At 49.8% G+C, this 27,930-nt stretch overlaps 1 protein-coding gene across 8 annotated transcripts in view; it reads right to left on the bottom strand.

The window, feature by feature from the left end:
• Positions 1-21,672, bottom strand: part of ATP2B4 (ATPase plasma membrane Ca2+ transporting 4) — a 102,944-nt gene extending 81,272 nt beyond the window's left edge. For 4 of the 8 annotated variants that reach the window (XR_008714723.1, XM_055581685.1, XM_055581687.1 and 1 more), the window contains exon 1: positions 21,254-21,671. The gene's annotated coding sequence lies outside the window, so the exon portion shown is untranslated. Of the gene's footprint in view, positions 1-19,416; positions 19,434-21,253 lie in introns of those variants that run through there. The other 4 variants (XM_055581688.1, XM_055581689.1, XM_055581691.1 and 1 more) reach the window with 3 other exon arrangements.
• Between the last annotated feature and the right edge of the window lie 6,258 nt (positions 21,673-27,930).

Below are 27,930 nucleotides of genomic sequence, written 5' to 3'. Positions count from 1 at the left end.
AACAAAGAGACACTATTTATACCATTCAATTGGCAAAAATTTAAAAGTCTGATGATACCAGGTACTCTAAGGACATGGACCAAGAGCAACTCTTACACTTTACTGCTAGAAGCAAAACCACTACAAACATACTGGGAAACAATCTCTCGTTATCTTGTAAAGCTGAATATTCACATACCAAGACCTAGCAACTCCCTTCTGAGACTGATACCTAGAAGAGAATTGCACCGGAAAACATGAACAAGAAAGTCTGTGGTAATCCTGTTCTTTATGGTGAAAAAGGGTGATAGTCTTCACCAATAAAAGAGTACGTAACAGTAAAAATGGATGAACTGCTGGCACCCCACTCCAGTACTCTTGCCTGGAGAGTCCCATGGATGGAGGAGCCTGGCGGGCTGCAGTCCATGGGGTTGTGAAGAGTCAGACACGACTGATCAACTTCACTTTCACATTTCACTTTCATGCATTGGAGAAGGAAATGGCAACCCACTCCAGTGTTCTTGCCTGGAGAATCCCAGGGACGGTGGAGCCTGGTGGGCTGCCATCTATGGGGTCGCACGGAGTCGGACACGACTGAAGTGACTTAGCAGCAGCGGCAGCAGCTACACTTAACAGGGACAAATCTTAGTATTATAATATTGAACGAAAATAAGCTCCAGAAGACTGTACACAGTATATTTTTTAAATAAAGGATATGAACTAAGATTAAATAATATATTTGATTAGGCATACATAGGTTTATGAAAAGAATGGTAAACACAAAATTCTGGATAGTGGTTGGGATAGGTGATAAGGTAAGGGGCTAGCATGGAAAGGGCGCATGCTACTGCTAAGTCACTTCAGTCGTGTCCGACTCTGTGTGACCCCATAGACGGCAGCCCACCAGGCTCCCTCGTCCCTGGGATTCTCCAGGCAAGAACACTGGAGTGGGTTGCCATTTCCTTCTCCAATGCATGAAAGTGAGAAGTGAAAGTGAAGTTGCTCAGTCATGTCTGACTCTTAGCGACCCCATGGACTGCAGCCTACCAGGCTCCTCCATCCACGGGATTTTCCAGGCAAGAGTACTGGAGTAGGGTGCCATTGCCTTCTCTGAGAAAGGGCGCATAGGTGGATGCAAAATATGGGCAGGATCTCGTTTTTGGACTGGGTGACGAGTTCAACATTTTTGGACTGGGTGGTGTCTTCAACAGGTACATTAATATATTAACATAAATAGTAAAAGAGAGGCATGCATAAACCAGTGAAGAAAATGTATCATGAACCATTCATTTTTGTGCATCAGAGAAATAAAAGGAAGAAAAAAACTGAGGTAGAGATCAGAGAGAGAGGTATGTTTCCACTATTTCTGCCTGCAACATTTGTAATCTGCATGATCAAAGAAAGTCATGGATCTCCCAAAAGCCAGCAACTCTTAGATGTGCCCTTCTGTTATCAATTTCACAGTCTAAAATTGCCATTTAGCAACACAGTGAATATACTCATTTGACCATGTTAGCTAATAACATTATCAACCAACGTAGCAATTCTGATTTTCGGGGCTGGGGTGGTAGGGAAGCAGGGCAGAAGGTCGGATCTGCATTACTCCTCTAGAGACCTGAGAGCCAGAAAGCGGCAGGGGCTGGGAAAGAAGGTGGGAGGGAGAGCTCGGCAGGGACCTGGTCTCCGGCTCCGGGTGGAGAGAGGTGAAGGGAGGCATTTCATCTTACAGCGCAGGGAGACAGTAACCGGGGACAGAGGAAGCCGAAGAGCCAGTGTCCTCTGGGGCGCAGAGCGAACTGGCTCAGGGGAGCCCCCACAGAGACTCCGGGTCCTCCGCCGCCAGGGCCTTACCCAGGCAGGGGGCTCCGCAGGGCGGGCCCCGGTGTGGGGGCGAGGAGCCGCAGCGCCCCGGCCTGCGCAGGTCCCCGCCCGCTTGCCCGTCTCGGGCGGAGCCCCGGGGAGGCCCCGCGCCGACCCGTCCAGTCCCTGCCCGCGTCCGGCGCCCGACCCGGGGGCGCCCGGGGCAGCGGATACCCGGCCCGCCAAGCCCGGAGAAGGCGGGCGGCCCCACCCGCCGTGGCCCAGAGGAGCCGTGACTCACCGCGGCGCGCCCGGGACCTGCTCTCCACCTCCCCTCGGGCGCCCCCCAGGTCCCCGCCCGCCATCCCCGGCCTCCACACTGCGAGCTCAGCCCCGTTCCTTCCAGCCCGATCCGAGCTGCCCGGACCGCCGGCTCCCCGTTCTGCCCGGCATGCCCACGGTATGAACGCTGATGATCGGTGGATGCACGTCGTCAGAGAGGAAGGACAAATATCAGGCAACTCTGAGATGTTAGCATGAAAGGCACCTCCCATCCCGGTGGAAGGGAAGGGCGTGGCAAATTGGAGAGGCTTTAACACAGGACACTAAGGTACACAGAGTGAATGATCTTCCATCTGTCCTGGGATGCTGCTGCTGCTGCTAACTTGCTTCAGTCGTGTCCGACTCTGTGCGACCCTATGGACAGCAGCCCACCAGGCTCCTCTGTCCACAGGATTCTCTAGGCAAGAATACTGGAGTGGGTTGCCATTTCCTTCTGCAGTACTGGGATGTGGGAGACCTAAAATAGAAGGGCCACACATGTGGGGAACCAGAGTCGTAGAGTGAGGCCTGGTCAGGGTACAAGGGGGGACTGCTTGGACTCAGTTTTTTATGGTCTGTAAAACTGAGGGAGTTGAGCGATAGCCCCTTCCAGTGCTGATATGATGTACTGTTGTGTGTTAGCTGCTCAGTCACATCCGACTCTGCAATCCATGGACTGCAGCCCACCAGGCTCCTCTGTCCATGGAATTCTCCAGGCGAATACTGGAGTGGGTAGCCTTTCCCTTCTCCAAGGGATCTTTCAGACCCAGGGACTGAACCCAGGTCTCCTGCATTGCAGGCAGATTCTGATATAATAGGATTCTAGGATGTGTAATCTTAATCAAACACAGGTTCCCCTTGACATCTTCAGGAACACATCTGAGCTCTAATTGTGTACTATCACACATGTATAGTGCTTTTATGGAGAAGGCAATGGCACCCCACTCCAGTACTCTTGCCTGGAAAATCCCATGGACGGAGGAGCCTGGTAGGCTGCAGTCCATGGGGTTGCGAAGAGTCGGACACGACTGAGCGACTTCACTTTCACTTTTCACTTTCATGCATTGGAGGAGGAGATGGCAACCCACTCCAATGCTCTTGCCTGGAGAATCCCAGGGACGGGGGAGCCTGGTGGGCTGCCGTCTATGGGGTCGCACAGAGTTGGACACGACTGAAGCGACTTAGCAGCATAGTGCTTTTAATTTCTCAGAACACTTCTGTTTAGATTCTACACTGTCCTCCTAGATTATTAATAATCTTTATGGTTAGAAACAGATGGCAAATGAGGTTCAAAGGTTAAGGGGCTTGCTCAAAGTCATGCTGTTAGCTAATGGCATGGTCAAGAGTGGAACTCAATTAAGGGGCTCTTTTTAGAGTTCCAGCTTTTTCACCCACTTTGAACAAATCTTTCACACTTGCTGCATCTCACCTTCCACCTACAGTATAGGTACAGCACCTACCCAAGAAAGAGGGTTCAAATTTTAGATGAGCTGGAAAAAGCCCTTCCTAACCTCAGAGGAGTCAGGTGAGGAGGGGCTTCCTCATTCAAGAATCTTCATAAATAATTATATATTTGTAGGCCCTCTACCTTGTACAAAGTACTGTCACACCCATTATCTCATGTGATTCTTGTAATGACCCTGTAAGGTATTCAAAATTATATTATCTAATATTTTAAGGAGGATGAAAAAGATGAAGTTCAGAAGCTGGGTGACATGTGTGATGATTGAAAACCCAGTCTGTTATCTTCCTCTGTTATGGCAAGAGGTTCTGGAGTAACCAGAATAAAAACAGAATAACAAAGATTCCCCTATTTTGTAATGGAAACCAAAGCATCTCCCTCCATTTCCCTCATCTATCTCCCTAGATGGGAGGAAGGAGGAAGGTAAGGATGAAACCTCCTTAGGAAAGAGGAAAGTGCAAGGGTGAAACCTCCCTGTGGGCCAGGAGACAAGAGTGGAAGGCTTCCCGAGTCACACAGGGAGGTGGCACCAACTCATGGGTGAACCTAAGACTTCATGTCCCAGCCCTTGAGCCTACGCTGAACATGTACCAATATTATTCAGATAAGCCTACATTGATCATGATGGTCATCAAGACTCTTTGTCACTCTTAAATGTATAATTGCTGGTTTGTACAACTTTTAAGAGCCTGACATCTCAGGTTGTCATTTCAAAGCATCCCAAGTGTTGAGGGGTGTTGAGCTGCCTACCAAAAGCACAGGGACTCTCTGTCTCCATCAGAGGCACTCACTAGACCCTGTCTTTGTCCCCAGCGCTATATTTGCTAATTTTGGTGGTGGTGACAGCCTCTTGCTCTTCCTAACTCCTTTTTCTCTGCCCCTCCCTGAGCCAGGCTTGGATGATTATTTAAAATCAAAAGAAAAAAAAAAGTTTCTTTCCTTTAAAAATATAGCCCAAGATAAAATAAACTCAAGAGAAAGAAGACAGGAAAAGCCATTACAGTTCTTTCAAACCAGGGGGCTAGTGTAAGGGACCAAACTCAGCAGGAGAAGTCAGCCATTCTGCCATTCAGAGTAACTCCACTCACAGCTTTATCGGGACTTGATTTAGGGTATTCCACATCTTCTTCCAGAAAGGCCTACCCCTAGCTGAGCCTGTGTAAAAGCCACTTTACATTTTAAACTCTTATTACTTCAAACACAAGTTGGCCTGAACCTTCATGTGGGATCCAAACACACAGAGAGAAGGAATTTTCAAAGGCAATTCAAGGGTTCCAGGCTTTCTCCCTCTTCTGATCTTTCCATCCCAGGTTCAGACCCCTGTGCCCAGCCCAGGTTGGCTCCAGACTGTCAACTTTCAAGGCAAAGGATGCACGCATCAGTATCTTTATTTTCCTTCCAAAATCACATCAATCTTTCACTTCAGGTTGCCTACTATCATCGGATTCCAAGAACCATATTTGTGACTGACTTGTGGCCAATTCCTGAGGCTGTAAGAAAATGCTCATGATACAGTATTGAGTTGGAAAAAATCTGAATCAGAAACTTGATATTCGAATTATTCCCAATTTTGTTTAAAAAATGTGTAGAGTCACCTACATATATAAAAGAATAAAGAGAATATACCAGAATGTTAACAATTATCTTTGGACTTATGGAAATCTTACTTCTCCCTTAAGGAAAGCATGTAGGATTTCCCTAGAGGTCCAGTGCAGTGATCCCTGTCTGGGAGGATTCCACATGCTGCAGGGCAGCTAAGCCCATGCGCCACAACTACTGAGCCAGCACTCTAGAGCCCTGAGCCCCAACTACTGAGCCTGTGAGCCACAGCTACAGAAGCCCACACACCCTAGAGTTTGTGCCCTGAAACAAGAGAAGCCACCACAATGAGAAGCCCCCACTCGCTGCAACTAGAGAAAGCCTGCACGCAGCAACGAAGACCCAGCACAGCCAAAAAAAATTAATTAATTAAAAAAAAGCATGCAAACCAGAAAGTAGGAAAAACAAATTCTATGAATGGGTATGCAAATAAGGTTCTGCCTGCTTAGGGTAACAGAGAAAGCAGAGTTGCCTAGGGCTCAGACAGGATGATTAAGGAGCTGAGTGAGAAACAGCCCTGACTTACACTGGGGCACAGGTTAGCTCCCAGTTAGACAAAAGACTCCGGGATCAGCCAGCCCTGGGGAGGCCTGAAGTACTGCTGTTTACAGCAACAGGTGCATGACATAAGCTGAGTAAGTTAACAGGAGAACAGGCACTTCACCGATAGGAATATAGCTGGGATCCTGGGTTGCCTCATGTTATATTTACTCCAACAGTGTGAACTGTTTTGTGACCAAAATACTAACAGAGGGTGGACAACAGAAAGAAGTGCAAAGGGAATTACCAGCCTTGCAAGGTTCTTAGATGGAGCCCTGAGCTCCCTACCGTGTAGTGGCAGATACAGTTATACCAAGGAGGCCCTAGGGAGCCTTCCAAACTCCTGGCAGGCATCCAAGGAAAAGGAAACTGGTGAAGAGGGAAGGCTTCCTCAGGCAAGGCCTTAACAATTCTTGGAGGCCAAGTCCCTAAGCAGTCTCCTGGGGCACTGGCCACTGTTCCCATTCACATCCCTGCCACCGCCTCCCAGGAAGATCCCCTCGTCTCTGCACCTAAGCCCAGCTGAGCTGCCACCCCATCCTAGCTTTCTCTCCCTCTACCCTTCGAGGTTTTGTTTTCCCCATTCGAGGTCTGCAAATTAACATGCCTGCATGGACCAGGCAGCCACAAAAACGAGTGAAGCAGCCCGAGCATTAGGCAGCAGGGAGAGGAGGCGTCTGTGGCAAACGGGAACACAGACGCTGTTTGAACAGGGCAGCGGTTACTTAGCTCCTGCTAACTGTTGCCATGGAAAAAAGGTGGAACTTTTGTGAGAGCTTCCACTTTTTGAGAAGCAAGAAATTTGGATTTCTATGGTGAATCTTATTTTTAAAATTTGGTAACCAACTATAATTAATCTGCAGGGTTGTTTAGGCAGGAGGAGGCAGAGAATTGGGAGTTAAAATCTCCTCAAAGTATGTTTAGGCCAAACTATTCATTTTATACATGAACAAATGGAAGCCCAGATTTATCCTTAAAGTGATAAAGCAACTTAAATAGTTGAAATCCCAGGTCTCCCGACTTCTAATCTGTAATTTGTCCTTCTAGACCACCCTGTCCATCATCTTGTCCATGATCTTGACTCTGAAGAAAAATTTCTGTTTATTCAGTTATTCATCCATCCAATGTTTACTGATGATCACCCAATAAAGAACCAAGGTTCTTTTCATCCAGTAAAGGTTCTTTTCATCTACTAAAGAACCAAAGGCTTTACTGCGCTGTGCTTAGTCACTAAGTCATATCCAACTCTTTGTGACCCCATGAACTGTAACCTGCCAGGCTCCTCTGTCCATGGGGATTCTCCAGGCAAGAATACTGGAGTAGGTTGCCATACCTTCCTCCAGGGGATCTTCCCAACCCAGGGATCGAACCCAGGTCTCTCACATTGCAGGTGGATTCTTTGCTGTCTGAGCCAGCTGGGAAGCCCAAGAATACTGGAGTGGGTACCCAATCCCTTCTCCAGGGGATCTTCTTGACCCAGGAATTGAACCGAGGTCTCCTGCATTGCAGGCGGATTTTTTACCAGCTGAGCCACCTGGGAAGCCCAAGGACTATGCTGCTGCTGCTGCTAAGTCGCTTCAGTCGTGTCCGACTCTGTGCGACCCCAGAGACAGCAGCCCACCAGGCTCCCCTGTCCCTGGGATTCTCCAGGTAAGAACACTGGAGTGGGTTGCCATTTCCTTCTCCAATGCATGAAACTGAAAAGTAAAAGTGAAGTCGCTCAGTCATGTCCGACTCTTCGTGACCCCCTGGACTGCAGCCTACCAGGCTCCTCTGTCCATGGGATTTTCCAGGCAAGAGTACTGGAGTAGGGTGCCATTGCCTTCTCCGAGGACTACGCTAAACACTGGCTAAACAGAGGTAGGGCACCAGTCCTGGCTCACAGGCTGCGTGTGGGCTAAGGAGATGCTGTAGCCAGAACTGAGAAGTTGATCTACCCCAGCAACCACGCTGCCATAGGCCTGCTCACATGAACTCGGTTACGACTCACATGCTCACTTCTGAAAGCATCTCCCATCACAGGATGCCATCCCCGAGAGACTAGGAGGCGGCTGGAGAATCTATCTCCTCCACTCCAAGAGAGCCTGGAGCACTTAAGTAATCCACAGGAAGCAGAAGCAAGAGCCTAGTCTCTCCCTGCCATGCCCCTTCCAGCTCAGGAGAGCAAATTCTGGTTCGTGCCTTACCTTGGCCAGGCTGGCACTTCACAACAGCTAAAGTCTCTGTGTGGGTGCGTGCTGGAGAGAGAGGAGGCGATTCCAGACTGGGACTCCCCTGCCTGTTTATTAAGCAGCCTGCTCAATTCCAGGGGCAGCTGGCAAATGATCTGCCTGACCAAAGAGCGATGGCATCCTCAGGCCACAGCTGCTACAAGCAAGTAGAGCACTGTCACCCATTCCTGCTCCTACAAGACATTTCCCTGCATGGCTCTTCCAGCATCTACCTCCCGCGGAAGGAACGCAGGGCAGGAGCAAACAAAATGAGGGGACTGTAGCTCCCCACCTGCCACTCCTCCTCATTTTGCCAGGACTCTTGTTGTACAAGGGCCAAGCACGATTTTGGAACTGCTGCCACGTGGAAACCACGGAGTCCTCCGTCAGCCCGTGAAGCCATTTGGTGGAGAGCTGTAGGGAGCGGGGGCCTCCGGGCCTTTCAGTGACTTGGGGACAGTGGGCTCTGACCCCAAAGGTACTGAGCCCAAAGGTTAGCAGGGAGCAGGTGGGCAGGTTTGAGCCAGGATCCATGGAGAAGGAAGGGAGAACTGGAGGGACGGAAGGGGTAAAATCAAAAGTCAATGAGGACCTACTTTGGGCCAGGCCCTTAGTAAATGGATCACTCTTTATTAATAAATAATCCTCTTTTCCAGAGAAAATTGAGTCCAGTCACATGAAAAATTTGTCCATGGTCACAAGGACGGGAAGGCAGACTTGAACCCAGTTCCATCTGACTCTCCCAAACCTGGAACTGGGAACACTGTCTGGGTGACTGAGGGCAGAGGGAACTGCTCTACAATCCAGGATTTGGTAAACTGAACCATGGGGCCGAAAACCCAATGGAAATTAGCATTATTTTCCCTGGCATTCTATGTCCTGTTTCAGTAAGTGAATTTTCTAGCGTTAGGGAAACCTCCTTTCACCTGCCCTCTTCACAGGGCTAAATGTCTTGGATCAGGTGTACAGGACAGGAAACACAGATGGAGATAGAGCTATACCATCCTTTAGAGTCCTCTATGTTGAGGGACTCTTCCTAAAGTCCCCTGTCAAAGGAGAGTTGAGTTAGGGACCAGAGGCACACCCAGAGGGCTACCCTAGTTATTTCAGTGGCCCATTCTCAACAGTTAGAATATTACCCTTTTCCCTCTGACCATGGGAAGCCTGGTGTACAGAAGATACTAAAACAAAATCCATTTGATGATGTTTTAACTGAGCATTTACTATGAGCCACATACTGTTTTAGGTGGGATATATTAGTGAACAAAAAGACTACGATCTTTGCCCTCATGGAGCATACATCACAGGAGACTCAACATCAAATAGTCTTCTTTGGTGAGTTTTGGTTAACAGAAAGGGTCTTACTGCCAGACAGGCCTGGGTCAAACGTTGGCCCAGCCCAAACCAACCAGAGGACCTCTGGGCAAGACACTTGGCTTGCTGAGTATTAGCTTTCTAATTTATAAAATGACGACAATGACATGTTGTAAGGTTGAACGATAATACACACAAAATGCCTGGCATATAGCAGGGTTCAAAAATGGTATTCTTATCTTTCCGGGCCCACCTGAACATGCAGATTCTAGGACAGATGACTCATCTCTTCTTTAGGGGCTGCGGCAGGGCATCACCTCTATGACATCCGTAGGGACAGTCTTCTGTGATAAACAGCATGATGGGTTTGCATCCATCTAAGGTCAAGGACTTCCCCTCGAGACACATCTGCTCCCACCCACAGCCACTGTTGGAGGGACAGGCCTGTCCCTTGTTCCTCCTTGGAACACCCAGGCCTGGGTGTTCATGATTTGATTAGTCCACACTCTCCTCAAGCAGGCCACACAGATCACAGATAATTAGCAGGGATGGACATCCGATCTGATCTGGAAATCAACATCTCTTGATATTTAGGCTGAGAAACTTGAGTTAATTTACTTTGCAGAGCTAAGCAGGAAGGTCATCAGTCTGGACACTGAAACTGCTGCTTGGTGAACCACGATGAGAGCTGTGCATGTGGACTGGGGGCAGAGGAGAGATGCTGTCCACACGGAAGCCGCACCTCTTGCTGCTAATTCTGTGATATTTCTCTGTAACCTACTAGAGTCCTCTTTTGCTTTTTTGGACTGGTTTCTATTCTGCAACCAGATGATCTCTAAGACAAATCCAGTAACTGTCTCAGATGGTGGTTGTTGTGACATAATTTGAAAGCAGCATATTTAGTCGACATTCAATAAATGCTGTCAAATCTCTCCCTGTTCTTGTCAGCCAGTCAGTCATTCAGCAGTAGAAAGAGGAAATTCAGAAATAGGCTAACCTAGGGCTGGACCTCAGCCTGTGTTTTATGAACATCTTTACTAATCTGTAAAATGAAGATAATACATTTACTGACTTCATCGTCAACTAAGAATATTAAATGAGATAATCCAAATTTAATACCTAGCACATAACTAGACCATTACTTTTTACTGTTGTTATCATTTAAGATGCAACAAGAGTTATTTTAGATCTTGATCTAGGCAAGTAGAGAAGACATGGTAAGAGCAGAATCTGGAGTGGAAGTGAGAGATCAGAGAAGGACGCACTGGCGAGCAGGATCAGAGGACCGGGCAGCAGAAAGGACCGAAACGCAAACTGGAAAACGAGGAGGGGGCACTGGAGTAACAAGCCTTACGTACATCCAGCGCTTCGGCGTTTACCCAACGCTGTCCTCCACCATATCTCATTTGTCCATCACAACACTTTACAGGGTAGATAAGGAAAGATGATCTTATGCACACTTTAAAGATGGGAAAGCTGAGGTTCAATGAAGATGTGCATAACACACATCGAATCTAAATCCACTGTCTTATCCTTTAAGCTCAACATTCAGAAAACTAAGATCACGGCATCCGGTCCCATCACTTCGTGGCAAATAGATGGGGAAACAGTGGCTGACTTTATTTTTTGGGGCTCCAAAATCACTGCAGATTGTGACTGCAGCCATGAAATTAAAAGACACTTGCTCCTTGGAAGGAAAGTTATGACCAACTTAGACAGCATATTTAAAAGCAGAGACATCACTTTGCCAACAAAGGTCCGTCTAGTCAAGGCTATGGTTTTTCCAGTGGTCATGTATGGATGTGAGAGTTGGACTATAAAGAAAGCTGAGCGCTGAAGAATTGATGCTTTTGAACTGTGGTGTTGGAGAAGATTCTTGAGAGTCCCTTGGACTGCAAGGAGGTCCAACCAGTCCATTCTAAAGGAGACCAGTCCTGGGTGTTCATTGGAAGGATTGATGTTGAAGCTGAAACGCCAATACTTTGGCCACCTGATGCGAAGAGCTGACTCATTTGAAAAGACCCTGATGCTGGGAAAGATTGAGGGCAGGAGGAGAAGGGAATGACAGAGGATGAGATGGTTGGATGGCATCACCTACTCGATGGACATGGGTTTGGGTGGACTCCGGGAGTTGGTGATGGACAGGGAGGCCTAGAGTCCTGCGGTCCATGGGGTCGCAAAGAGTTGGACACGACTGAGTGACTGAACTGAACTGAACTATCCTTCAATATCGCCCTGCCAAGTAGGCTGGAAGGGCTGAAATGAGAAATAAAGATTGGAGGAGAAACTGGAGGGCTTCTCTGGATGTTTATTTTTTCTTTCAAAGGTTCCATTCAGATCCCTCTGCACATCCTAGCAAAAGAATATCTCCCATCAGATTCTGAGAACATAAGCAGGGGATTGCAAAGTCAGACAACACTGGGATGCCAGCCCAAGGACTGGGTATACCAGGATGGACAAACACCCAGCTCCAGCACCAGGCCCTGGCCCAGAAGACAAAGGACAAGGGCAAGTCCTTCATCATCAGGCCAGTCCTATCAGTGACACAGGGGTGCCCCTCCCAGCTCAGTCCATCACGGAATCTAAGCCTGCTCTTCCTGAGCTCAGGGGTTAAAGGTATACTTCAAGGACACAAATGCAAGTTCTCGGGAACACTGCCACGACCAGCTCTTGCTGTGGGTGCCCAGGCTCAGCTCACTTGTCCTCGAGCTGAAAGTAGGTGATGCTTAGTCCTTCCCTGCCTTCTGGACACCACTCCTTCCCAAATTCTAACACTGCGCCTGAGACACAGTTTGTGCTCATTTTGTGTTTGCTGAATGAACAAATGAATAAATGAACCAGCAAATGAATGACAGATAGGCTCTGGCCATAAAATCAATCTGTCCTGTCCTATTACAAGTGGCTCGACTCTGCTGATTCTTAGCCCCTAAATCAGAGCTCCCAGCCAACCCAGGCTAGTCAGCTGCCAAGGAAGAAGTGAAGGTCAGAGTGTTTTCCCTCCACACTCCTTCCAAGAGTCCACGTTCTGAAAAAAGGGCAGAGCTGGGGATACCCAGGCAGGAGGAGGGCTCTGCCCACCCTTTTCCAGGACTCTGCTTCTGCTCCGCATTACTCTGCCTTTCCCAGCTCAAGGCCCAGGTGCCTGAGAAGGGACATGGAAAGGACCAAGAGAAAAGCTCAGGCCCGTGAGAAGCTACAGTGGTAAGGGTGGCGCCAAAGCACTTCTCCTTTGCATTTTCTCTAGTCCTAATAACCTTAATTGCTAATAACAGCAGCAACAATAACAATCACGGCACAGCAACTCTATGGTTTCTGGCATCTTTCTTCGAAAAAGCTTCTAGTACATGATCTCATCACGCTGCACATCATCCCAAGAGGGGCTAGAATAATTGTCCCAATTACATGGGTAGAGAAAGTGGGTACCAAGGCGATTCGACATCCATCTGGCTCATGCAGAAACGCATGGAGGGGCCCAGGGGCCCAGTCGCAGGCGTGGAGTGGGGAGAACTGGGCTTGGCCTCCAACTAGTCCAGTGTTCTTGGACAAGTCTCTAGGTTCCAGTTTTCTCACTTGGGATAAAGGGAAATTGGACCATTTCTCCAGCTCGATCCATCTCAAATGCTCTGGCTCAATAAAATAAAACCTCCCCAGCCCAAAGCCTGGTGACCAACCTCCCCTGTACCAAGGTCAGAAAGCCCCTGGAAGTTTGGATGCCAGCTGTGCCCATCCTAGCATTCCAACAGATGTCCTACAAGTGCTTCCCACAAAGAAGGCTGCCGTATAGACAGCGGGGAGGGAACATCAAAAAAATCATCCTAAAGGTCCACGGTACCAGGAGAGCAGGCAGGCAGCAGGCTGCAGCTGAGGCCGGATGCCGCCTCCCTGAGACCTGGGCACCGGCTCAGACAAAGGATGGGACGCATCCCAGCAGAAGGAAGCAGACAGCCTCCCTTCACCTGCTAGAGCGCCTGACTCTCCATGATGCTGAGTCCTGGGCCACATGCAGACAGCCCTTCCTCCCAATCCACCCATCCTCCCCCATCCTCTCCTCCATCAAAGCTGTTTTCTCTCCTCATCCCAATCCTGTTTGGCAATTACCTCCTCTAAGGATGGGGGTGCTGCTGCTGCCGCTGCTAAGTCACTTCAGTCGTGTCCAACTCTGTGCGACCCCATGGATGGCAGCCCACTAGACTCCCCTGTCCCTGGGATTTTCCAGGTCTCCAGACCTGTCAAATTCTGGCCTCCACATTCCCACTAATTCCTTCAGCTCCCAGCATCCTGTGCCAGATGAGGCTTCAGGTGTGTGTCCCACTGCGGTCTGCCACCACAGGGGGAGAATTAGATCGACATTTCCTATTTCTTCCTTTCTTAGTTTCCTCCATTCTCATCTGCAGATATGAAGCAGGGCACAGGAATAGTCAACTACAGATGGACAGCACTCTCCTCTCTACCCACGGGCAACTGCCCTGGCCAGTTACCAGAAAAGCTAATGCTGAAATCTCAACTAGAGTCTGGACAAGAACCTGGCTAATGTGTCTACCTCCAGGGCTAAAAGCCTGGATTGAGACAGAGGACAAACTGGCCTAGCAGCTGGTGACTCTACCCAAATTTCTCTAAACCCAATCCATTGTTCAGATGGAAATCTCATCTCTCCATTCCATAGTACTGACTGGAGTTCCTGACTTCCAGTGTTTAATAATATTCACGTTAATTTGAATCATATTAAGTTGCCTTTTATAGGTCAAAAGAAGTTGCAAACTGGCAATTTTATATAGTTTGACCTAATAACTCTCTGGGGGAAGCATGTTGCTTAGGAATTAAGTAAACTCCTTGAAGTCTTGGATTTCTGTATCTTCAGCCAATCTTTCTTAATGTCTAGTTTAGGACATAACAGAACTGTGGCCTTGGAGGCGCTGAGTATGTACTTAATTAACTTTCAGGCCAGTGGGGATGGGGAATCTAAGAACTCTGTTCTACTCCAAGACTTGGAGGGTGTGGCTGTCCACAAGGCAGATGCTTTTAGGTCTCCTTACAACTGGTCATCCTGGGAAGAAGGATGGAACTTAGCTACAGGATGTTACATTGTGCTAGACTCTATGATAAAACAGCTTGGTTTGGGTGTTGAGTTTTGCCTCTTTGTAGAAAAGGAGCCTTGAACCAGAAATGCCTGTTTGTCCAACCTTGGTTTCATTTTATAGTGGGAGCGATTAAGGCCCAGAAACGTCACCTGCCTCAGTCAAGGTCACTCAGTAGTCATAAGCCCAGATCACCAGTTTTCTGACTCCCAGTCCCGAGTTCTTCTGGCAGGTCTGGCAACACATAGAACAAACCCATCCCTGTGTGCCCCCTTCCAACTTCCTGGCTGCTGCTCTTTTAGGCTCCTCAAGCAAGACACAGGGGAACTGACTGAAGGATCCAGAGTCCTCTCCTACCTGAGAAGGGCCCTGAGCACACAGGACCTAAGCCCCAGGGTATCCAGGGAGAGGAGAGAGGAGAGAGGAGAGAGGAGAATGCAGGCAGTCCTGGAAACCTGCTGTCTCTCTGGAGTTAGAGCCAGGCTGCCTTCAGCCAGCGGTGGACAGCACGGTGATTTGGGTTAGTGACTGTGCAGCCCCTGTGCCGTCTCCAGCAGGGGACCCTGCTTAGCCCACCTAGAAGGCTCAGGGCAGGCACAGCTGGGTTCCCTCAGAGGCACCTCATTGTAGAATTCCGAAGGGAGGTGAAAGGTTGGCAGAAGCAACTTCTGAACTGTGGTGGGTCCCTCCTCTTACACGGAGGGCCATTCTCGGAGGGCAGGCGGTGGTTCTGGAAGCCTCTGCCCCCTGGCTTCCCCAGCAGGCCGCAGCCCCACGGGCAAGCACCTGCGTCCACCTGCTACTCCAGGCTGCCCGAGCTGCTCCCACCCAGAAAGAAGAGCCTGATGCTAAGGCGGTGAGGGGAAAACAAAAACTTCCCCAAGGGTGCTGTGTGCCAGCGAGGGAGCTGAGAGCAGACGCGCTGTTGGTTCAGTCACAGGGGTGAGTGAGGGAATCTAGGAATCCAAGGGGTCCTCCCTGGCATGTACTTCTCTCCCTACCTTGGTGTTAGGAAACATTTCAAATCTGAAATGTTAGAAAAAAACAGTGCAATAAACAACTCCAGACCCTTCACTTAGATTCACCAATTGTTAGCATCTTGTGTGCCCTCTTGATGTATATAAATACACACACACACTTTTGTTTGCTGAACCATCTGAAAACCACTTGCAGACACTGTGCCCTTGAATATTTTTGCATAAATATATTCTCTTATAAAATCATTATCATTACCATTAGCACACCTTTAAAGATTAACAATAATTACATGTCATCTAATATCTATATTAAAAATTTCCCAGTTGTCCCAGAATGTCTTTTTATTTTTTTTTCTGACCCAAGATCCAATTAAGGTTTATGCATTGCATTTGACTAAAATACCTCTTTAAATCCAAAGAGGTTTCTGCCTCCCTACCCTTCTCTCCAAACACACAATTTTAATTTTTTTTTAATAATTCACTTTTTTGAAGTCTCAGTTGTCATGGAGAATGACTCTCATTCTACCCCAGCAGGTTTTTTTTTTTTTTTTTTTTTGGTTGCTAACATCCAGAGATGCCTGCCTTATTTCTTACTAGGTTTTTCAACATTTCAGGCTGATGACATCAAATAACAGTCTAACTACCACAAAGTTCTCTGAGATTTTTTTGCAGTTCTTTTTATCCTTAGAATATACATTTCATTATGGATATAGAGTCAGGGCACCAAACTAAAAAACTACTAGAATTAACTCTCTTATTTGTAATCAAATTGATATTCAGTTAGGATCTTTATTTCTGTTGCAGTCAGCTTTAGAGTCTGCTTTTTTCTTTCTTTTTGATCTAATTTAATTTGTGAATACATAAAATTTACCTGGTTCAAAATTCAAAACAGTCTAAAAAGTTATCAGTAAAGTTTTGTGCCAATCGCTAGCCTCTCTAACTTGTTTCTACCTACCCCCTATAGGTAACCATTTTAATTAATTTCTGGTTTATCCTTCCTGTGTGTATGCATGTATCAGTTTGCAAAAAAAACAACAACCCGTATTTCTCCCACTTCCTCAACCCAAAGATGGCATACTATGCACACTCTTTTGCATCTTGCTGTTTTTACTTAATAGCATATCCTAGGTATCACATATCAGTTCATAGAGCTCCTACTCATTTTTTTGACTGAATAGTACTCCACTGTGTCTATTAAAGATGGGCATTGACAGTTTCCAGACTTCCTAGGTGGCACAGTGGTAAAGAATCCATCTGCAATGCAGGAGACATGGAAGACACGGTTTAGATCCCTGGGTCATGAAGATCCCCTGGAGTAGGAAATGGCAACCTGCTCCACTATTCTTGCCTGGAAAAGCCCACAGACAGAGAAGCCTGGCTATAGTCCATGGGGTTGCAAAGAATCACACACAACTGAGTGCACACACAGAGACATCGATAATTCCAATGATTTCCTTATTACAAATATGCCTTAAATAATTACCTTGTGCACCTGTCTTTCTGTATTTGTGAATGTGCATTTTCTGGATAAATTTCTAGAAACAGGACTGCTGGGTAAATGCATATGTTGTTTTTTTAGACATTGCTAACTTGCTCTCCATAGGAGTTGTACTAGTTTGCACCCCTGACTGGAGAAGGCAATGGCACCCCACTCCAGTACTCTTGCCTGGAAAATCCCATGGATGGAGGAGCCTGGTAGGCTGCAGTCCATGGGGTCGCTAAGAGTTGGACACAACTGAGCGACTTCACTTTCACTTTTCACTTTCATGCATTGGAGAAGGAAATGGCAATCCACTCCAGTGTTCTTACCTGGAGAATCCCAGGGATGGGGGAACCTGATGGGCTGCCGTCTATGGGATCACACAGAGTCAGACACGACTGAAGCGACTTAGCAGCAGCAGCACCCCGACACTGATTTTGCAGGTGGAAGATCACAGCAGGATGCTATGAAGTGTTCTAAGCTGAGAGTTTCCCTGAGCTTATCTGAGAGTCTTTAACCTCCTCCCAATTAACACATTACCCTAAGCTCCCTCTGCCCTGAGTGATGCAGCTCAAGAAGGCCAAAGCAAAGGAGTCTCACTGATTTCATCCCCGTCCGTTTTGTACTTAACTTGGGAAACCAGAGCAGAGAGAAATGATGAGGCTGAAGACTATAGCCAGAGAAAAATTATGAGTGAAGAGAGTCCAAACAGGGGTGGGGCGGGGGGAAACGTTGCCCCCAACACCTGTGTTCTCACCTCCCTTTTCTCTCCTTTGGCTTGTCTGATCCGCCCCTGTTCCAGCACAAACTGCCTGCACCAGCTCCTCCCCTGGCTAGCAGTCGTTGGCTCTAGTTCTAAGTAGGTCCCGTCGTTTCCCTCCTCAGCTCCGTCTCTGTGGGCTGAACACAGAGGACTGGCTTACAGTGGGGGCAACAGCGTGGTCATTTCTGCTTCACCACGTGCAGAGGAAATAAGTCAGTGGAACAACAATGGCTCATGCAGGGAAAGAGGAAAGAGGAGACAGAGAGATGCCAGGAGAGGAAGTGGAGCACAAAGCATTCCGCACCTTCTGGACCGCAGCCTGCTTTCCTCCTCTAACCCCCTCTGCAGCAGGGTGAAATGAGCGGGGAAGGGATGGCAGCCCAGCTGACTCTGCCCAAGTGTTCTGCTTCCCTGGGACCCCTGTCTTGCTCATCCCTCCCTCCTTCTTACCCCCACCCAGCAAATACCCATCAGAGATGACAGGAGTCAGTGTGGGTCTGAGGAGCGGGAGCCGGCAGGAAAGGGAGCCCTATCCCAGCGGGGCTCCCTTTTGGTGGAGGAGGTCGGAGGCGGGAAGAAGTCCTCCAGGGAAGGCAGTGGGGCCTAGGAGGGGCATTCCTCTAACAAGCTGAACCCAACACTGGGGCCGACCTAAGCCAGACAGGACTCTTAAGGTGCTGGGACCAAGAAGGAACACCCTCACTTTCTCCCTCCAAGGCCTGGTGGGTCTGGAATGCCCTCAGCGGGCAGGCCTTCTGGCTCAAGGGCCAGGGGAATAGAAAAAAAAAGAGAAAAGGGCCCACGGGGGTTGCTGAGAGAAGCTGAATTATTCTCGAATAAGAGGCGGTTTCCTCTGTAAGATCTGAAACTCTGGCAGGTGGCAGCGGGTCAGGGCTGGGTTGAGTGGCCCAGGACCCCTCTTCTCAAGGGGCCGCGGCGAGAGAGGCACAGAGTCACGGTCCTCAGCGCCTGCGCAGGGTCCCCGCCCGCAGCACCTGCTACTCCCCCCCCCCCGCCCCCGCCCCCGCCCCGGGCCCTCCCGTTCTGACTTTCTTGGACACCCAAGGCTAACGACCCCTGACAAACCTGACTCAGCACTCCCTCCCACCATCACCGGGGGAGCGGGCGTTCCAGTCCCGAGGGGAGGCCGGAGACCGCAGGGAAGCCAGGAGTCAGTCGGGTTCCCAGACCCCCCAGACGCCACCTTCTCCTGCCCCCAAACACTGACTGCGCCCTCAGTGCTGAGAAGCCCGGGTGGATAAGCGAACTGTGCTCGTCCTGCTGGGTTTTGAACCCAGCCAGGGCCGCGGAGACGGTAACCGGGAGGGGAAGGAACCAGGCTCCGGGCACCCCCGGGGGCAGGGAACCGCGCTCGGCCCGGAGACCGGGGTGCCCGGGGTGCCCGGCGCGCTCCGACCCCGCAGGCCCGGGGCGGGGCGGAGGCCGGGCGTGGCCGCGGCGGAGGGGGCGCAGCGCGGACACGCCCCGGGCCCGCGGGGAGGGCGTGGGGAGCGGGGAGCCCCTGGGCCCCCGCCCGCGGCTCAAAGCGGCGGGCGCGCCCTGCGCGTCCGGGAGACGCCTCGGCGAGCCCGCCGGGGTTGACCCCGGGTCAGGGCCCTGCGTGGGGGGCCGGCCGCGCGGACGCGGGGGTTACGGCCCCCCGAGTAGGAGACGGCGCGGGGCGGGGAGAGGGCGCGGGGCGCGGAGAAGAGGGTGGTTTCGGGGTTGTGCTTCTGCAAGATGGTGGCGCGGAGGACGGGGCTCCCGGGCCAAGAGATGAGCTCCTCTCCCTGGCTTTCCTCAGAACCCAGGCGGGGTCCTGCCGTGGGCCCTCTGCCCGCAGGGTAATGTCCCCCTCGCTCCTCCCGCAGAGTCTAGGGAGAGGCGCGGTCTGACCTTGCAGGAGTGCAGGCAGCCCGGTCATCCAGAACCCCAGAGTGGAAACGGGTTCCTGTTGCTTCCCGGCCTCTATGTCTGCTCTCCCCCAAATCTTCTGCTTCCTTCTTTCCAGGTTCTAACCTCTCGCCTTTAAGACTCTTCCGACCAAACTGGCTGAGGGCGAGGGCGGGCGCTCGGTTCCACACACCTGCACTCCCCAGCCTCGGGGGCAGGATCGGCTCCCCAGCACCCTTCACCCGCCCCACAGCGCGCTCCGCGGGCCGCCAGCCCGGGCCGGCCGCCGAGGGAGCCCGCCCTCTACACTTTCTCCCCGGCCCCCTGCCCCGGAGGCCCCTCTCCCCAGGGCCTGCCGCAGCCTAGGATGACCTTGGTCTCGTCCCTTCCTTCCTTCCTTGTAAAGAGGGCCTTGAGGTGAGGGGGCAATGGGGGCAGGGGGCTCCAAGTGGTAAGGACCAGAAGGGGCGGCTCTGGGGGGAGGCTCCGGGAGGGAGGGAGACCGTCTCTCCCGGCCAGGCACTCCACCCAGGCGAGCTGGGTGCGGTGGGGTTTTCCGGTCCCTTTGGCGCCCTCACCGCCGCGGGGCCTACTGCGTCAGCTGAGATCCCCCTACCAGGCTGGCGGGCACTAACTTCAAGTTACTGTGAGTCTGGCAGGTATGCCCGGGAGGGCGATGATCCTGGCCAGCAGAGTGCCCACTCTCTCCCAGGATGTGGCCAGCTACTCCCGCACCCTCCACACCCGGCAGGAGCGCGGTGGATCCTTCAGAGAGATGACGGAGGCGTATGTGAGGCTGGACTCGCCTGCAGAGGATGCCAGCTTGCCTCCTCCACCCCAGGGGCGAGCCAAGTATTTGAGCGAGTGTGTTTGTGAACCAAAAGGAGGGACAATCCCAGCATGAATTTCTAGCTCTTCATCAAGACAGCACAGTGGCCCAGGATGCTGGGACCCTCCTAATGTTGCCTGTGGCCCACCCTAACCACCAAACATTCGCCAGCCCCGTGAAACTGCAAACTTTCTAACTTCACCCCTTTGCCTTTCTCCTCTTTGGAAACAGCTATATATGGGGCGGTGCCCTCAGAGACACTCATACAGTTGGTTCTTGATGCTCTGCATACACTCAAACAACAACGGTATGAGGGAACTCCCAGCTTTTTCAACGACTAATTATAGACGTGAAAGTCTGAGGATGTTTTGCAAGCGGTAGAGAGAAACTGCTGAGGTTTCTCTACAAAGCCAAAGAAAATGTATGCATTCCCCTTCCCCACCCCCAACTTCTCCTAGCTCAAACCGCCACTCACCCCCCAGTGAGCCCTTTCTCAGCCCCCAGAGCTGCCCCTCCTTCCTGTTGAAGATTTCATACTCAGTTCTTTTTTTTTTTTTTTTTTCCATCTCTCTTTAGGGCTTTCAAGAAAGGGAACAGACACGGAAAATATTTCTGCAACAGTTTTCCATTCTGTGTCTCATTCCCAAGCCAAGGGGGAGGAGGGGGCAGGGAGGGCAGGAAAGAATGGGGGAAAACAAATGCTTTTGCCAAAAGCTCAATTTGGGTATGAAAAATACAGACCCTCCACTTCCCTACCCCCACAGCCTAAGAATGACAACTAGGGGGAAAAAAGGAGAAATCACTTGTTTGATTATATGGTTTCTAAGAACTGAATCTAGGAAGGAAATACAGTATTTGACAAATCTGTGCACATATATACACATATACACACCCTAAACCCGGTCGCAATAAATATGCTAGGAAGAAGAAATTCAGGGAGTTAAGTCATTGAAAGGAAAGAAAGAAACTAAGTTTGCAAATCACGATTCAATTCATTCTCTGCAAGCCTACCTCTTTTTCTTAGCAAAGATCCAGGCTTCTGCACGCGGGACTCCCCCTCCAGCCTTCCGTGGACAGGGGTACGGTGGGGGGTGTCTACCCACCGGTCTCCCTAGTGTGGCAACCACGCCGGAGTTGTTAGCTGGTCTCTTCTGCCTTCCCCGCGGAGACCAGGGAGTGGGGCTGGGTCTCCGCCGGCCCTCCCAAGGGAAGGACCTCTCAGGTTCCTGGAAGGAAAGGGGCGCCAGGGAGCTGGGCGGGTGTCCCTGGTCTTGCTTTTCTCGGAGGGACGGTTTCCCAGGAACTTCGCGCCCCCTTTCAACGCCCGGATTTAGACGGTTTCAACAGCAGAGCTTTCTTAAGAAAATGCTTGTCATGGCAACAGCTCCAGCCAACTCGGGCCAGACTCTGGCTCACCAGCCCGGCCCGAGCGGGAGGAGAAGGGGCGGAGCGAGGCCGGGCCGGGTGGGGCTTGGCGGGGAGCCAGGCCATTCCTTGCTGTTAAGGTGGCCCGGTTGCAAACTGCGGTGGCTTCCTGGTTTGTCTTAAGGAGGCGTGGGGAAAGGAGGGGAGGAATCCTCTTTCCGGTGGGGTTTCCTTTCCGCCCTGCTCTCCCTTGTCGAAAGCAACGCAGGGTGGGGGTGGAGCGAAGAGTGGGTGTGGGTGGCGGTGTTCAACGGTTGCTGGGTGGAGGGGAAAAAGGAAGCTTCTGCAGGTCGTTGGCTTCCTGCAGCTCCTCTCAACCTCTTACTGCCTTAGACCCCGGACCCAGATGTCTCAGTTCAGTTCAGTTCAGTTCAGTCGCTCAGTCGTGTCCGACTCTTTGCGACCCCATGAATCACAGCACGCCAGGCCTCCCCGTCCATCACCAACTCCCTGAGTTCACTCAAACTCATGTCCATCGAGTCAGTGAAGCCATCCAGCCATCTCATCCTCTCTCGTCCCCTTCTCCTGCCCCCAATCCCTCCCAGCATCAGAGTCTTATCCAATGAGTCAACTCTTCTCATGAGGTGGCCAAAGTACTGGAGTTTCAGCTTTAGCATCATTCCTTCCAAAGAACACCCAGGACTGATCTCCTTTAGAATGGACTGGTTGGAGCTCCTTGCAGTCCAAGGGACTGTCAAGAGTCTTCTCCAACACCACAGTTCAAAAGCATCAATTCTTCGGCTAACCCAGAGGTCTAGGTGTCTGCAAACATGGTCCAGCCCCTGCACCCTCCTTCCCCTGAGTAGGGAGGCTGCTGGAGGAGAAGGAATTGGTTTGGTCGAATACACCTAGACATGGCTTTGCTTGTACACACACCTTGGTGCACAGTCCTCCCCCAGATCTCACAAACCCGCTGCCTGGTTAACCACCTCAGAATGGTTAACTGCCTCAGTAACCACCAGGGGCACATCCCCAGTGCGTGATACTAGCTGCCTAATTTGAATCCTACTATGTGTGGGCTATGGCACCAAAAGCTTTGTATACATCATTTCTAATGTTCATGACAATCTTTTTAAAAAAATTATTTATTTTTAGTTGAAGAACAATTGCTTTACAATATTGTGTTGGTTTCTGCCATACATCAGCATGAACCAGCCATTAGTGTACATAGGTCCCCTCCCTCTTGAACCTTCCTCCCACTTCCCACCCTATCCTCCCACCCCTCCCCCAGGTTGTCACAGAGCACCGATGTGAGCTCCCTGAATCATACAACAAATTCCCACTGGCTCTTTTCCATGTGGTGGTGTGTGTGTTTCCGCCCCTCTCCACCGTCCCGCCCTCTCCTTCCCCCGCCCCTCCTGTCCACAAGTCTGTTCCCTGTGCCTGTGTCTCCACCGCTGCCCTGCAAATCAGTTGGTCAGTGCCATCTTTCTGGATTCTATATATACATCAATATATGATGCTTGTTTTTTCTCTTTCTGACTTACTTCACTGTATAATAGACTCTAGGTCCATCTACCTCATTAGAACTGACTCAAATACATTCCTTTTTATGGCTGAGTAATATTCCATTGTGTGTATATACCACAGATTCTTGATCCATTCATGTGTCGATGGACATCTAGGTTGTTTTCATGTCCTGCTGCTGCTAAGTCGCTTCAGTTGTGTCCGACTCTGTGCGACCCCATAGACGGCAGCCCACCAGGCTCCCCCGTCCCTGGGATTCTCCAGGCAAGAACACTGGAGTGGGTTGCCATTTCCTTCTTCAATGCATGAAAGTGAAAAGTGAAAGTGAAGTCGCTCAGTCGTATCCGACTCCCAGCGACCCCATGGACTGCAGCCCACCAGGCTCCTCTGTCCATGGGATTCTCCAGGCAAGAGTCCTGGAGTGGGTTGCCATTTCCTAGCTATTGAAATAATGCTGCGATGAACATTGAGCTACATGTGCCTTTTTGAATTATGGTTTTCTCAGGGTATATGCCCAGTAGTGGGATTGTTGGGTCATATGGTGGTTTTATTCCTAGATTTTTAAAGGAATCTGCACACTGTTCTCCATAGTGGCTGTATCAGTTTACGTTCTCACCAATAGTGCAAGCTAGCTAAGTCACTTCAGTTGTGTCCGACTCTTTGTGACCACATGGACTGTAGCCCACCAGGCTCCTCTGTCCGTGGGATTCCCCAGGCAAGAACACTGGAGTGGGTTGCCATTTCCTTCTCCCAATAGTGCAAGAGGGTTCCCTTTTCTCCACACCCTCTCCAGCATTTATTGTTTGTAAATTTTTCGATGATGGCCATTCTAACCGGTGTGAGGTAATCTCATGGCAAACTTGAGAGGTACTTATTATCTTCATTTAAGTTGAGGAAATTGAGGATCAATGACTCGTCCAAGGTTACACATCTGGTTAATAACAGAGTGAGGATGTGAGGCTGAGTCAGACCGGCTCCAAAGTCCATGGGCTTCCCTGCACTTGCATCAAGTTCCAGCACACATTTCCATTTTAACTTGCACGCAGATATTCACGCACACTTACACACAGACTATAGACTGCTAATCACACCCAGCAGCCACACACTCACCAGCATTGTGTAACAGTGCCACCCCTAGATTTTGCGTAAAACCTTCTGGCTTTCAAGTGCAAACAGGCACCATCAACTGGTGCACATCTACATTGACTGACATATTCCCGCACCTCCCTTAGCAGGCGTGTGAACACAGGCAGACACACACTCATATACTCATGGAAGGCTGATTAAAGCACACCTCACAGGTTAGAGCTGTAAACTATGATGTAGAGAAGGTGAGTGGCCACAACTTCAGGGTTTGGGAAGAGACCTCTTTGATCTTCCCATCTTAACCCAACTCGTCACACACACCACGCCTCCAGACCCAAGCATGAAAAACCACATGGAAAAGCAGAGCTGTGAGTTAGAGCCTCGTGGTCTGGTTTTCCTCTGCCTATTCGCACCCTTGCCAGTGTCCTACCATTTGGGTCCTTTCTTTCCTCTACTTTTCTATTCTAATATTTCTCAGTAACTCATTTATGTCCTATTTCTGAGCCAGAGAAGGTTAAACAGACAAAAGTAAAGAAACTGTGTAGAGTGGTTGGCTGGGCTCAGAACTCAGAGTTTCCTAATGTGGTGCTAGATTGCCTGCTCCCATCTATCTTGGGAACTGAATCCAAAATAAATCCCATGCCTACCCTTGTGCCTGTCTTTCCCAGTCCAGTAGATGGAGGATTCCAGAGGTGTGGAGGGACGTTTAGGGCCGCACTCTCTAGAAGCCATCATGGATTGTTTCTCAAGCAGCCCTTTCTTCCTAGGGAGTGGACGTCTCCCCTCCACTTGGCATTAGAGGAACCCGAAGGTGAGGTGTGCGCTCACTCAGTCCCCACCTCTCTTCCAACTCCTCTGGTCCATCCCACTCCACTCTCCAGAGCATTTGGGTGGAAGAACTGGTGGTAGGGATAGAGATGTTAGAGTTTCTAGGGTCCTACTAGAATGTCAGCTTCAGGAGCCCAGATCAATTGTTGAGGAAGACAGGGAAATAAAAGGAACGGAATCAGCGAAACAGAACTTCATATTTAATGGCTGTCAGGCTCCCTGCCGGATTGCAGCAACTTGACATTTTAGTCCCCAGTGAGTGTCAGTTGCATCTTTATCATTCATGAGAAAGCCAGTCTCTGAAATGGTGCTTTATATGGATTAAAGTGTATTTTAAGCTTGTCTACAGTGGCTGTGTGTGGAGGCCTTGCCTGACTGTTTTGTAAGTTTGCCTTGGAGGAGTAACAATTTAGACGAGATGTGTGGTCCCATTTAAGGAAGGATCTACTTTGGCGGCCTGGCATGTAGGGGCTGGGAAATGATGCGTGGTTAGTATGTGAAAGGCTAGAGAGTCTCCTCAGACTCCCTGGGTTCGAAGGAGGCAGGCTGTGCAGGGAGGAGGGGGGTGGGTTCTGTCAAAAGAGGTCCCAATGGCTGGCTGGGGTCCCTAGGCCGTGTCAGGTAGATCTTCCCAGTGTCCCTGTCCCTCGTGGGGCTTGTGGGATGAGGGGAGAGCCCCCCAGCACAGCCCAACTCCAGCCCCTTGAAACCAGGAGGAAGTGTGGAGTGGCTGCGGCTTCATCTCTGTAACTGAACCAGTCCTGAAGCCAGTATTTGCTGGACACCCAGAAGCCTCCGTGCCTTCTTTCTTCTAGCAGCGGGCTTGAGGTCTAGAACAGATAAAAATAAATCTGCCATAAAAATAACTGCCCAGCGTGGGATAGCAGAGGCGTGCCCCTTCTCCCACCATGAAGAGGGGAGGGTGTCGTCTCTCGCACTGAAAGTTCCTGGCCGGGCTGTTGTGGATGGCTGGTTGACTAGCCTCTGACTAGACTCTTTTCCTTCTTCTCCCTGCCATGCCCCTGCCTTCACATGTTCTCCGATCCTTGAGCTGTAGCCTGGCTCTCCTCAGCAGGTGTCATGGCCTCCCCAGAGCAGGCCAGGCCAGGGGGCTTCCATCACTGTCGACCCTGTCCCCACGCTGACTCTTACTTGAAGCAAATGCAGTCAGCCTTGTCTCTCCCTTAGGTGTTTAACAAAGCATGTTCCTCTGGCTTCTTGAGATCCCCGCCTTGAGTTCCCCAAATCACCTATGGCAGTTCTCCCCAGCTTTCTTGAATGCAGACTCTACCTCTCCTTACTCTGGGTATCTACTGTTTTATCTGTCTAGAACACCAAACTTCCCCCTGACACCCAGAACTAGTTCTTCTTTAAGACGGTCTTTCTCCTCACTGTTAATATGGGAACTCCTTTTATTAGAGGCCCATCCCTACCTGACCCAAAGTGAGCTAATTATATCCCTTTCTGAGATTTTTGACTAAAAGGCCAAAGTGAAAATGAGGCTTGATTCCCTCCAGCAAGGACATTCAGAGGAATGAAGCTCTGGAAGTTTGAGGTACTATGTTCCCTGCCACATGAAAGAAGCCTGCCATCGTAAAGAGTAAAGCTTACACGCAGAGAGAGGCAGAGAAGAAAGCTGAGGAGTGAGCTCTGGCAGCATTTGAATCCACTCGACCTCATATCCTACTATACCCTTGCTTTTCCTACAAATGAGTTAGTTACATGGCTCATTATCAATGCATAATCTAGACTAAATTGGGTTTTTTGATCACTTGTACTAAGTAATATAGTAATACAGAAATCTTTTAAGTTGATACATACCATTTCAGTTCAGTTTAGTTCAGTTCAGTCTCTCAGTCGTGTCCGACTGTTTGCAACCCCGTGAATCGCAGCACGCCAGGCCTCCCTGTCCATCACCAACTCCTGGAGTTTACCCAAACTCATGTCCATCGAGTTGGTGATTCCATCCAGCCATCTCATCCTCTGTCATCCCCTTCTCCTCCTGCCCCAATCCCTCCCAGCATCAGGGTCTTTTCCAATGAAGATACACTCATTTCAGTGAATTTTATTCATTCATTTTATTCATTACTGAATACCTACTATTCAATTCAGTATACATTTATTGAATGGCTACTGTTTTAACATCCACTGGGCCTAGATGAGGCATACAGAGATAATAAAGCTTATCATTTAGTGGCGGAAAAAAGATGTTCACAGCATAAATAACCACAATAGAAGGTGTTATAGTTATTCTTTTAAACAGTTATTATTCTTTTAAACGTTTATTTAGTGCTTACTATGTGCTAGATAGTATATGGTGAAATTTGAAGTATGAAAATACTTCTCTGGAAATTCCAGGGAGTGATAACTTTTGACAAAAACATTAGAACACTCTAGAAAATAGATGGTATTTGGAGATTTCTGAAAAATCTTGAAGAGTAAGCTTTAGCCTGTTTTGGACTGGGAGAGGTGGGGGGAGAGGGGCAGGCTGGAGCGGTGAGCAAAAGTCCAGAGTAGGAAGAGCAGAGAGTGGGGGCTGGGAGGTAGGCTTGGTATGGCCTCTCCAGAGCCCTGAGTGGCCTCTTCAAGTCTATGTTTAGCAAGCTGGCTGTGGCAGCAGCGTGTAGATAGCTTGGAAACCTAGGTGGGAGGCAGGGATAATCCATACCCAGTGCAACGCTGGGCAATTTTATGTAGTGTAGTTATATATAACATAGTCCCTGTTCTCTGGAAGCCTCTGATCTAGTTGTAGAGACACATAAAACAGATCACAAAACAAAGTGTGTGATTAAGTCTAAAGCTTGGATCCAGATGAAAAATCCAACGAAGGTCTAGTGAAAGGAAAGCTGATGATGGGCTGGAGCCTTTGGGAAGGCTTTTTA

Source organism: Bubalus kerabau, chromosome 5 (genome assembly GCF_029407905.1).
Source record: "Bubalus kerabau isolate K-KA32 ecotype Philippines breed swamp buffalo chromosome 5, PCC_UOA_SB_1v2, whole genome shotgun sequence".
NCBI classification, from domain to species: domain Eukaryota; kingdom Metazoa; phylum Chordata; class Mammalia; order Artiodactyla; family Bovidae; genus Bubalus; species Bubalus kerabau.
This window is presented reverse-complemented; position numbering and strand designations above follow the sequence as displayed.